This window comes from Papio anubis, chromosome 19 (assembly GCF_008728515.1).
Source record: "Papio anubis isolate 15944 chromosome 19, Panubis1.0, whole genome shotgun sequence".
Taxonomy (NCBI): Eukaryota; Metazoa; Chordata; class Mammalia; order Primates; family Cercopithecidae; genus Papio; species Papio anubis.
This window is the reverse complement of record NC_044994.1, coordinates 41,145,838-41,158,537: the sequence shown is the minus strand read 5'-3', so window position 1 is coordinate 41,158,537 and position 12,700 is coordinate 41,145,838.

Here is a 12,700-nt window from a genome sequence, read left to right as displayed (position 1 = left end):
ACTGCAAAGTTTTTGGCCTGAGTAATACGAAGCTGCCATGAGCCCAACTGGGGAGTCCTTCAGGGAGAGCAGTTTGGGGAGGAGACGCTCAGGAGCTCAGGTTCGTCATATTGAGTTTGATAAGGTCACTGGAGGTCAATGAGGAGAGGTCAAGGAAGCTGTTGGAATTGTGAGCCTGGAATTCAGGAGAGAGGTCTGGGCGGGAGAGTAAATGTGGGTGTTGTCAGCCATCAGGTGAGACTGGATGAGACCACCAGGAGACGGGGAACCAAAGGAGCAGAGTGGAGTCGAAGGACTGAGTTCTTGGCATCTAACCCAAGAGGGCAGGGAGGAGAGAAAGGAGTCTAGGAGGAGGCAGGGGAGGAGGGAGAGGACAGGGGGAGGAGGGGGGAGGAAGGGGGAGGGGAGAAGGGGAGGAGGATGGAGAGAAGGGAGGACGAGGAAGAAGGGGAGGAGGGGGAGAGGAAAAGGGAGGAGGGGGAAGGAAAGGGGAGGAGGGGGAAGGGAAAAGGGAGGAGGGGAATGGTAAAAGGAGGAGGGGGAAGGGAAAAAGGAAGGGTAGAGGGGGAGGGGGAGGAGGAGGGGGAGGAGCCTGTGTGAGGAGGGAAAGGCAGGAGGGTTGTGCCTAGAAATAAAGAAAATGAGTCAGGGAGGAGGCCATCCCTGCGAATGCTGCTGACAGATCAGATACATCAGGCCAGGTGAGGACTCAGACCCCTCGCTGGGCTCAGTATCACGGGTGACTTGGGTTCCTCTCATTCCTTCAGGTTCGTGACTGACCCAGTCGTGCATTCATTCAGGCACCTGCTGAGCACCAGCTCAGGGCCGGGCTATATTCCAGGCAGTGTCAGGGCCATGGGGAAATGGCAGCCCCTTCCTACCCTTGAGGCAGGTTCCGGGGCACCCTGGCATGTGCAAAGCACTTTAGCCATTGCAAGGGGTCTCTGCAGAAATTCTTCATCTCATTCTTCACGGAGGCATGCGGGAAGAAGGGAAAATATTGTTTCTGCGGGCCCTGTGGCCCAGTGTGGCTCTGAAGGGCTTAGGTGGTGGAGTTTTGATGAGAATCTAAGTTTTCAGGCCTTCCCATGTGTCAAGGCTGCCTGGAAGAAAGCCTCCGGGTGGTTGGAGGACACTTGAGCAGTCGTTCTGTGTTTTTCCTGGGTTTTCTACTTTCTAATTAAATAAGTTATTTATTTAATTATATCATGAATTTGTGTCAAGTGCACATGATTTAGGTGATAAAAAACACACAGTGTGGAGAGGACGCCTTTCTCCCTCCCGCCCTTCCAGAGTCACGGCCGTCCCAGGCTTGCTGTGCGCCCCCCGGGGTCCATGCTGACAGCAGAAACTGAGGTAGCAGGGAGGCTTCTCCCATTATATGCATGGGTCTCATGGTGGGTGTGCTTTTGCAATTTGCTTCTTGTTCTCACGGTGTCTTGAAGAACCTTGTCAGAACCAAAAATCCATTTTCATAGACTCTGGTGGCCTGAATGCTGACCAGCCCCCAGCCCCTTGGGATCCCCTCCCCACCTCCCTGCTCATTTGGGCCAGGGAGGCTCCCAGCCAGGAGGTCAGAGGCAAAAGGAGGCAGTGAGGAAGTCCCACCCCCCAAGAGGCTGAGGCTTGGTCAAGGCTGTGTTCTTCCCGCGACCCCCCACCAAGTCCCGGAGGTCAGTCCTCAAAAAGCAGCTCTGTCACCTGCCCCAGAACCGGAACTGTCTTCCTCCTATGCCTTCAAGCTGGGCAGGTGGTGCCTGGTCTGGTCTCTCCTAACCTGCCCCCACCTTTTTTTTTTTTTTTTTTAGACGGAGTCTGGCTCTGTCGCCCAGGCGGGAGTGCAGTGGCACGATCTCGGCTCACTGCAAGCTCTGCCTCCCGGGTTCACGCCATTCTCCTGCCTCAACCTCCCAAGTAGCTGGGACTACAGGCACCCACAACCACGCCCGGCTAATTTTTTGTATTTTTTTAGTAGAGATGGGGTTTCACTGTGTTAGCCAGGATGGTCTTGATGTCCTGACCTCGTGATCTGCCCGCCTTGGCCTCCTAAAGTGCTGGATTACAGGCATGAGCCACCGCATCTAGCCATGCCCCCAACTTTGTAAGTTGTTCTTCTACCCTCTTGTCTTTGTCACCCCTTCGAGGCCTCTCTAGGACTCCCTGTGGGGACCATGCCCCAGGCAAGCACTTTCTAGGTCCAGGCACAGCTCTGGGTCCTTTTCAAGCATTAACTGATACAGTCCTCACAGCAGCCCTCAAGATAGGAATTGTCAGCACGATTTTGCAGGTGAAACACCAAGGTCCAGTAAGGTGAAGCACCTTGATCTAACTCACCCTGCAGGCATATTACCTGGGCCCCTAGGATGGAATTGTGTCTCATGTTTTCTACATGTGACCTTTGGGGCATTTGAAGCCAGGAGTGTGCTGGGTGTGGACACGGGATAGCTTCTGCTAATTGCCCACCTTCCTTCTCTTCCTTCCTTTCCTGCCTCCCTCTCAGGCCATCCAGCCCTCAGGAGTAGCTGCTCCGGAGGCCAGTGTAGTGGGGCAGGTCTGAGGCCTTGGTGGAAGCAGGCTCAGATTCAAGGAAGACACCGTGTTGCAGGCCCTGGAGGAGGAGCAGCCCAGAGAGGAGAGGAAGCCCAGAGCCTGTCTCCTCCCAGGGCCTCAGCCCTGAGCAAGCTCGGCCCTGAGCACATTCCCTCCTTCCACTCCCGCCTCCCGCGAAGGTCCTGTGCTCTGCCCAGGAAGGGCAGCGGGTCCAGGTCTGCCTGGAGCCTCGAGTTGAAGCAAAGGGCATGATGCCAGCTGGCCTCATCAGAGGGGTCAAGCCTGCAGGTATGAGGGCAAAAACTCCAGGCTGAGTCCCGGATCTGGGGGCTCTGAAGGCTGTGGAGGGAGCCACAAGGCACCCCTTGCTCCACAAGACCCCAGCTGCCTCTGCCCCACCCCACAGCCCAAGTCACCCAGCAAATTCAGGAGAACAGAGACCTAATTATTTCTATCAACGGCCTTAACGAGATTTCAGAGACAGGCTCAAACTATTCCCCCATCTCCTCCCTGCCACCTCCACCTTCCCTGCTCTCCCATCCCAGGGCCTCTTGTGCTTCTCAAGAGCCTCATTTTTCCAGGATACTTTTCCATCTAAAAGAGACTAGTGAGCCTGGCACGGTGGCTCAGACCTATAGTCTCAGCTACTTGGGAGGCTGAGGCAGGAGGATCACTTGAGTCCAGGAGTTCGACTCTAGCCTGGGCAACGTAGTGAAACCTCATCTCTAAAAACTAAAAAGTAAATTTAAGGCTAGGCACTGTGACTCACGCCTATAATCCCAGCACTTTGGGAGGCTGAGAATGGCAGATCACTTGAGCCCAGGAGCTCGAGACCAGCCTGGGCAACATGGCAAAATGCTGTCTCTACTAAAAATACAAAAATTAGCTGGGCGTGGTGGTGTGTGCTTGTAGTCTCAGCTATTTGGGAGGCTGGGGTGGGAGGTTCGCTTGAGCCCAAGAGATCAAGGCTGCAGTGAGCTGTGATCACACCGCTGTACTCCAGCCTGACTGACAGAATAAGACCTTGTCTTAAAGAAAAAAAAAGAAAAAGAAAAAAGTCTGGATGTGATGGCTCATGCCTATAATCCCAGCACTGCGGAAGGCTGAGCCAGGCAGGTCACATGAGGACAGAAGTTTGAGACCAGCCTGGCCAAGGTGGCAAAACCCCGTCTCTATTAAAAATATAAAAATTAGCTGGGTGTAGTGATGGGTGCCTATAGTCTCAGCTGCTCAGGAGGCTGAGGTAGGAGAATCGCTTGAACCCAGGAGGCGGAGGCTGCAGTGAACTGAAATTAAGCCACTGCACTCCAGCCTGGGCAGCAGAGTAAGACCCTGTCTCAGAAAAAGAAAAGAGATGCTTGATATCACTAATCATTAAGGAAATGTGAATAAAAACTACAGTGAGCTAGCACCTCACACCTATTAGGCTGGCTACTAATTTTTTTTAATAGAGAAAATGACCAGTGTTGATGAGGATGGAGAAATTGGAGCCCCTGTACGTTGCTGGGGGGATGTAAAAGGGTGCAGCCGCTGTGGAACACAGTACGGCAGTGCCTTGAAAACTCAACATAGAATTACCACATGATCCAGCAATCCCATTTGTGGGTATGTGTTCAAAAGAACTGAAAGCAGGGTCTTGACGAGGTTTCTGCACACCAGTGTTGACAGCTGCACTGCCCCCACAGCCAAGGGGTGGAAGCAACCAAATGTCCATCTGCGAATGAATGGGTAAAAAAAAAGTGGCCTATCTACACAATGGAATACTATTCAGCCTTAAAAAAGAGAAGGAAATCCTTTCATGAGCTACATTGTGGATGAACCTCAAGGACATCATGCTGAGTAAAATAAGTCAGTCACAAAAGGACGAATACTATATGATCCCACTTTTATGATGTATCTAGGGAAGTCAAAATCATGGAAACAGGCAGGGCGCGGTGGCTCACACCTGTAATTCCAACACTCTGGGAGGCCGAGGCAGGTGGATCACTTGAGGTCAGGAGTTCAAGACCAGCCTGGCCAACATGGTAAAACCCCGTCTGTACAAAAAATACAAAATTTAGCTGGGTGTGGTGGCACACACCTGTAGTCCCGACTACTTGGGAGGCAGAGGCACAAGAATCGCTTGAACCTGGGAGGTGGAGGTTGTAGTGAGCCGAGATCAAGCCACTGCACTCCAGCTAGGGCAACAGAGAAAGACTCCACTCTGTCTAAAAAAAAAAAAAAAAAAAAAAAAAAATCATGGAACCAAAAAGTCAAGTGGTGGTTGCCAGGGACCGGCGGTGGGGAAGAGGAGTTGTTCAATGGGAGCAGAGTTTCAGTTTGGTGAGATGAGAAAGTTCTGGAGATTTGTCACATGGCAAGGTGAACAAAGTTAACACCACTGAACTGCACACTTAAAAATGGTTATGAAGGTAAATTTTATATTATGTGCTTTTTACCACAATTAAAAACAAAAATAAATATAAACTGACCAATGAACAAATTATAAAATCTTATTTTAGTGGGTAGCCTGTGTTTGCTTGTTTAGGGGCTTGGAGCTCTATTTTTACTGACACACACACTGCCTTCATTATATTTCCAAAACCCAACAAGCAGGTCACCTCCATTCTCATCGGCCAGCACCTTCTCCCATACCAGCCCTGTTCTAGCATCTCACAGCCTCTCGAGATCTTACGTCTTCCCCAGCACTCTAGAAGGGCCCTGGGCAGAGCACAGGGCTAAGACCTGATGCCTGGCCGAGGGTCTTGGAGCCTGAGGACTGTTGGCTCCTGCAGGACAGGCAGCTCTGCTCAAGCCAGGAGAGGAATGTCAGAGCCCAGAGGGTGCCCGGGGCCCCAGAGACGCTTGCCAAAAGGGAAAAGCTCAGCAGCTGGTCGGGGAGGGGACGCTGGGCAGGAGTCCCTTGGCTCTCAACCTTGGCTGCACATTAGAATCTCACGGTTACATCAGAATCAGGATATTTTAAAGCACCCTAGGTGGATCCAGCATGGAGCCGAGGCTGAGAACCACTGCTCTAGAGAATGGGATGGAAGGGTGTCCCCACGGGGCTCAGGACTGGGCCTGTTGTCAGTGGGAGGCCTGGCTCGGGGCCAGGACACCCTCCCAGCCTCCACCCCAGGGCTGGTGAGCAGCTCTCAGCCGCACCTGACCTTAGTCAAGAACTGGCAGGCAGGCACCAAGGGTCCCGCCTGGAATTCCAAGGCGGTCACGCATTCCCCACCGCCCCCCGCCCCACCTGAGAGCCAGGGGTGTTACATCACGTCCAGGGCCCTGAGTCACTACGGATGTCTCCACTGATGGCCACAGAAAAGCAAGCACCCAGCAGGAGGGAGGAAGCTGTGAGCACAGCCCCACTCCCACGTCCCCTCTCACAGCAGCCCCATAAACAGGACCGAGCTATTTTAGGGGAAGATCAAATGTGGGGATCAGTTCCCCCAGCTACTTTTGACTCAGTCCTTCAGGCTATTTCTGTGAGGACGCAGGCTGGTGTCACCCCGCGTCACCAAGCACTCTGGGCCTGAAATTAAATGTGTCTGCTGGAAGAATGAGTGTGAATTCCTATAGGATAGATGGTTGCCTGGCAACACAGTGTCAAGGCCAAAACATGGGCCAGGGCAGGATGGGCGCGGGAGACACTCAGGTTTGCAAAGTGCCAACTCAAGCCTGTGACAGTCTCAAGGGTCTCTGAGACTCGAGAAACTGATATTTGCCCAGGACGCCTGTGGGCCTTTAACCACACACGAAAGAGGGTAGAGTGTGGACCTGAGCCTTGTGCTCTGTGACGCATCACAGCCTGGGCCCCTACCAGGACCCAGCACCGAATTTTGATCAGTCATTCTGTACTATTTTCCTGAAGGAGACACTCTTGCAAATTGTGTAAGCTTCAGGGCCCCTCAAAACCTGGAGAATCTTCTGACCCCTTTCCATACCAAAAGAAAAAGTTCTACCCGTGAGTATCCAGGTAAATTTTATGTATAATAAACACCCCTGCAATGGAAGTCTCATGGACCAAAGCTTTGGTCAAACACTCAGTTAAAATCAGTTCTGTGTAAATAATCGGGAACTGGCAGGAACTTTAAAATCCACCTTGCTCAGCCCTTTTCTAAGAGAAATGCAGCTCTGGGAGGTGAGGCCGCGCTGCCCTCCTTAGAGGGTTATCAGCAGCGCCTCCCATCTCTGCAGGCCCCTGGAGCTGGCAAGAAGGGGGATTGACCTATGAGACGTTTTGAAGACGTGCCTCAGAGGTGAACGACACAGGGTGCAATGTGGCATTTTTATTATTCTTGTGATGTCATCACTTTGAGAAGCTTATCTATACACACATCTCCCCACCCAAACAACAAAGTCAGCTTCAAAAAAGAAAGCCCTGAAGCAAGCTGTTTGTTTCATGAGTTGCTTAGCAAGCCAGAGGCATCTGCTCTCCTGATTCTAAAACTGTAGGTGTCGTGGGCAGCAGAGGCTCCCAGGTCTTGCTGGCCCTGGCCTGCCCTTCCCAGGCCAGCCAGGCCGAGGCAGTGTCTTGGGGGTGGGGTCGGGGTGGTGCCCAGGAGGAGGAGAAGGCCTAAGCCAAGACAAGCCTCAAAGCCTCCTCTTCTCTAGCGCTGGCCCTGCCCCACTGGCTTCCAGAAACCTCTGCCAGCCTCCCTGCCTTTGCTCCCAATTCACCCGTCCTCCACAAGTGAGAGCTGGAAAGAATTGCAGAGATCATTCCAGTGCAGCAGCCTTTCGGGTGGAGCCTCGAGGCTCTGATGTGCTCAGAGTCTGGGGACCATGGGCTGCTGACCTCTCACGCACCCTTGTGGGGTTTTTTGGGGTTTTGTTGTTGTTTTGAGTCAGGGTCTCGCTCTGTTGCCCAGGCTGGAGTGCAGTGTTGTGATCTCAGCTCACTGCAACCTCTGCCTTCTGGGTTCAAGTGATTCTCCTGCTTCAGCCTCCTGAGTAGCTGGGACTACAGGCGCCCGCCACCATGCCTGGCTAATTTTTGTATTTTTAGTAGAGATGGGGTTTCACCATGTTGGCCAGGCTGGTCTCAATCTCCCGACCTCAAGTGATCCACCCGCCTCAGCCTCCCAAAGTGCTGGGATTACAAGCGTGAGCCACCGTGCCTGGCCACCCTTGTGTTTTTCTGAATCACCAGTCTTTTCTCCTGAAATATCACTGCCCTAGGTCCTGTTCCTGTGGGGATTGGTGGTGGTTTTCAAAATGTGGCTCCTAGACCAGCAGCCTCAGCCTTGTCTGGAAACTTCTGACACAAGCAAATTCTCAGGTCCCACCCCAGACACCTGCTGGTTGGGAACTCTGGGGCTGTGACCAGCCTTCTGTGTTAACAAGCCCCTCAGGAGATTCTGGGGCACCTACGCTTGGGCACCTTTCTACAGACAGAAGCTCTATGAAAGCAGGGAGCCACCTGCCTTATCCGCTGCCACTTCAGCAGGGCTCCTGGAAGATGGTGGCTGCTCAATACATGTTGTTGAGTGACTATCCTAGACTCAAGCTAGAGCTACTGAAAACGGGTGTATGGGGGTCCTTATGGACACCTGCATTTTAGCAGGTCTTCCAGGGGAGCGGTGGATGAGGGGCCGCGGACACCAAGAAGGGGCAAAGGGCCCCAGTTCCTCTGGCTGGGGTGTTTGCTGGGCTTGAAAGCGGAACAGGCAGCTGACTTCGGGAATGGGGGCTCCTCTATTTTCATGCTGTCTTTATTCAACCAACCTCTTTTACAGAAATGGTCCTCTCGGTTTCTGGGACACGAGGCTACTGAATCATCAAGAAATGAAAGATGGGTCCATCACAAACCGGACAATCACTCAGGACTCTGAGGATGTCCTGTCAGCATTTCTCGATGCAGAGGAACCCATGTGGACACGTGGCTTTTTCCTAGGCTGATCCCCAGCCCGGCTCCAGGCGGGCATCGCTGTCTGCCCTGTGCTCTCTTTCCGCCCTGCTCACCGGCTTGGAGGAGTCTGTAAGGGAGCCCGTGCCTAGGAGGTCTGGCGGCTTCTCCTGCCATCCTATTTCTGGGCCTGGCCACAAGGAGGTTTCCAAGAAGGGCCCTTGGTCAATATCACAGACAGCTCTTGGGTTCCTGAGCTGTGCCTTGTTAGGGCAGACCATAGAATCCAGCCACAGGTACAGGCTATTTGCCACCACCTGGTCCATGCGGATCCCCCTCTGTGTACCGGACGTGTGAGGACACTGCTGGGGCTCAAGTTACAGGCCCTGTACCCCTCAAAAGACAGAGTCTGACTGCTGAGGGCAAACACTCCACAAAGCCATCTGAAAAGCATTGAGTGGGAAGGCAGTGGGGGGCTCTGAGTGTGACCCCAGTGCTGAGGCATCCGTTCAAGGGCTGATGGGTGGGAGAGGCGCTGAGAGCGGGGTAGCAGGATGTGGAGATGGGAAGGCAGGTCTTGCAGGGCTTATGGCAGGATGGTGCAGAGAAGGGCCCAGGAAGCAGGGGACTGGTGCGGGTTAGGTGGGTTGGGTCACTGTTTGGGAGGCATGACAGTTGTCTCTGCTTCCCACATGCCTTCAAACTCAATGGCACGAACTAGAGGGCACAAGGGACCTCCTCTCAAAACCCCCAAATCACCCACCATCTCTGCGTCCTGTTACTGGCCACATTTTAACAAACAATGTTCAGCACAACTTTTTCCCTTTGGGTTTGTCAGAGCAGGGTTATCCCTGGGTGTTCCGTAGGGTCATTGTGTGGGGGGCAGGGTGGGGGAGTAGTAAAGGGGGAGCGGGGAGGAAGGGAGGGAAGCACCCTGGGAACTATTTCTACACAAATAACTAGCTATTTTAGTTTCCCTACTAGACTAAGTGCCAAGTATCAATTAAATATTTTTTTAAGAAAAAAATAGATGTATTAATTCCTGCTTCCTTTGTTGGTGGCTCTGCCCTTTGCCATTTGTGAGGCCGTGTGTGGGTGTGAACGTCTGTGTGTGCACATGAAGGGCCGCATGTGCTGGACACGTGCTCTATCCACGCACGTACTCAGGCCTGGATGATACGGCACCCTTCACCCCCTTCACCAATTATGAAACTGCTTCACGAATCCAACCCCAGAAATGACTGGATTTAGCGTTTTTATGGGGTGGGATGGTGAGGCACATACCCCCACATGCCATCTCCCATGAGGACAGAAAAGAGCATCATACTTTATTTTATGACCAACAGGTCATTCGTCTATATCTGCTCTTGAAAGCCACTGAGGACATTTTGCCAATCACTAGGAGAAACTAAATAAACAGAGCCAAACAGTGTCAGCTCTCTGCGGCTGAGTAATTATGAGGAATTCCTCTTTAAATAGAAGTTTAAGTAAATATAGAAAGATCACTTTACAGAAGGCAGCTCGAGAAGAGATGGAGCAGCGGGGCAATAGGCGACCCTTCCAAGTCAAGGAGAAGGTAAAGGCTGAGCTTGGAGAACCCAGAACCGGAGGGTTTCTGGTATGAGCCACGCTTCTCCCTCTTCAGGGCCTGGAAGCAATACGCCAAGTTGTTTCTGCCTTCATCTTGGCAGGCTTCAATTTTGGATGCTTCATTTATAAAAATGGCTTCTGTTCTGGGCCTGGGCTGAACCCCTGGCCCTGAAGACTCGCTCTTGTCCACCAGCTCACCAGGGCTCGGTCCCATTGGCCACTGTGCTGAGCCTTGGAGGAGGGATAGAGTGTAGGGAACAGGTAGAGCTTGGGAGATCGCTGCACACCGAGAAGAGCCCTTGGTAACGCATAGAAACTAGTTCGTGATACTGTTGGTTGGTGCTAGGCAAGTCAGAAAGGCCAATGAGCAATGGGTGAGTGGAAGATGATTGTTACCCTGGTCTGCGGAGACAGAAGGCCTCTCACAAGTTTGACCAGTCCCCGTGGAGAAGCCCCACCCAGTGCGAGCTGTCCACCCTATTCTGTGAACATGAGGGCTGTGCAATGATCTCTCTCCCCTTGTCTGAACATTCTCTGGTCCCCCACAGGGCTGTGAATTCCCCATGTTCATGGCAACTAGAAGAGTCGTTGCCTTGAAAGCTCAAGCAGAAACTGTTCTGCACTGTGAAACTGCAAGACCGGTTCGAAGTCCCTGCCACACAAAGACTGAGAGGTCCTGGAAGTCTTCCCAGGGGAGGAGGCACACAAATGATGTTTTGAGGAATGAATAGGAGTTTGCTGGAGGAAGGAGGCAGGGCATTCTAGAGCAGGTGGACATCTCAGAGGGATCAATCCCAACATGTTGGGAAACTCTGAGCAGACAGAGAATGGCTGGAATGTGGGTGGAGGAGAGAAAAGATGAGGGCAGATGGGAGCGAGGACGAAGGAAGGTCAGCCTCCTTCCAGAGGACTCTGTCCTAGAGCAGTGGGAAGCGATGGGAGGAGTTAGGCAGGAATGTGGCACACCCAGGCTCCCCTGTTTCAAACTTCCCAAGGGGGGGCTATGAAGGCTTGAAGGTGGATGAGCATGGCAGCGTGACATTCAGTTAGCAGATGGCTGCAGTGGTTTGGTGACAAATGACAATGGCCTGGCCCAGGCTGGTGGAGGGAGGTGGAGAGCAGTAGACAGAATGGGGAAGTAAGTGCTGAAATCAGCCGTGAAGTTAGTAGGGGTGGGGGCAGGAAGGAGTCAAGGACAAGGTTGAGGAAATCTGTGGGATGATGCTGTCATTTGTGCATTGGGGAAACCACAGCAGGAGCAGCCTGGGTGTGGCCAGGCTGGGGCTGTGCCTGTGGGAGCCCAGGAGAGAGGGTCTACACGCAGCTGGGTGAGGGGCCCGGAATGCAGAAAGGAGGTCTGGGCTGGAGAGGCCTTGGGCACAGACAGTATTTGAAACCGTGGTTTGGATGAAGTCACTCCTGGGAGAATGTGGAGCGAGGACAGTACTGAGGCCAGTCCCCAGGGGGGACAAGTGGCAGGGGCAAGTGGGGCAAGTTGGGGCAAGTGGCAGGGGAGACTGAGGAGTCCACTGAGAGGACAGTTGGGGGAGTGGGGAGTGTTCTAGAAGACGAAGCAGGAGGCAGAGGAGGGGACGGTCCATGACATCAACATCACCCAGAGAGGGCCTGACAGCAAATGAGGCTGGAAGCCATGGAAAGGCCTGTTCAGTGAAGAAGGGGACACTCCAGCTGGCCCGGCCTGTGGACTGGCCCCTTCCAGCAATTGCCACACTTCCTCCTGCCAGGAACATGGTTGGCTAGATAGTGCCAGGCGGGGGACACTGTCCAGCCAGTGTTGGACAAGGAGAGGGGAGGAGCCCAGACCCACGCCCTCCTCCATGTCTGACCCGAGCTTGAGGCTGTGGGGCAGGTGTGAGGTGAGCCTCTGTTCCTACCAGAGCAGAAGCTGCCACCTTGCTGTGGGTCTGCACTGGGTGGCCAGCATGAGGTGCCCGGGTAAGGTGGCTGCCCCTCGCCTGCAGGACGGACCAGTTGTGACAGTCATCTTCCTGGGTGAGATGGGTGTTAGCAGTGTGGGGAAAAGGCATTGGAGAAGGTGCCTTCCCTGGAGACAGGTTAGGCCCTGAGGCAGAATCCTGACCAGCCTACACCCCAGACCAATTAAATCCAAGCCTCTGCTGAGAGTCTTGGCCCCAGTGTTTGTGAAAGCTCCCCAGGTGATTCAACCCCTCCAGGGCTGAAAACCACCAGTCTAGGGAGAGAGAACCCAGGTGCAGGGCTCTGTGAGCGCTTTAGATCAGAGCAAAGCAGCAGCACTGAAGCAACAGAACCCAGGAAGAGGCTGAACTCACAGGGGCAGGGCCGGCTGCGCGGCAAGGTCAGCCTCCCTTCCAAGGGGCTCCTTCCTTCTCCCTCTGGTCCTCGAGGCCCTGGTGTTGTTTTCCACCAGGAAGGGTCATCCCCACCTCACCCTCAGCCCCCGTCTTAACCCAGCAAGATCCTCTGGGGCTCCTCCCTCCCCTGCCACCCCACCCCACCGTTTCTGGGAAACTGCCCCGGGCGGGCTCCTGAGTGTCATCCCCGGTGCTCTGCGTTGATGAAGGTCACAGCCCAGGGCCAGCCCACGCCCCAACCTGAGGCCCCTCTGCAGCGTCAGGGAGGTGGAGGACTGCCTGAGGCCCCTCAACCTACATCTGTCCCTGGACCCAGAGCATGGAGAGATGGCAGCCCACTGGGGTCACTGACCTCAGAGCCCAGACTTTCGCT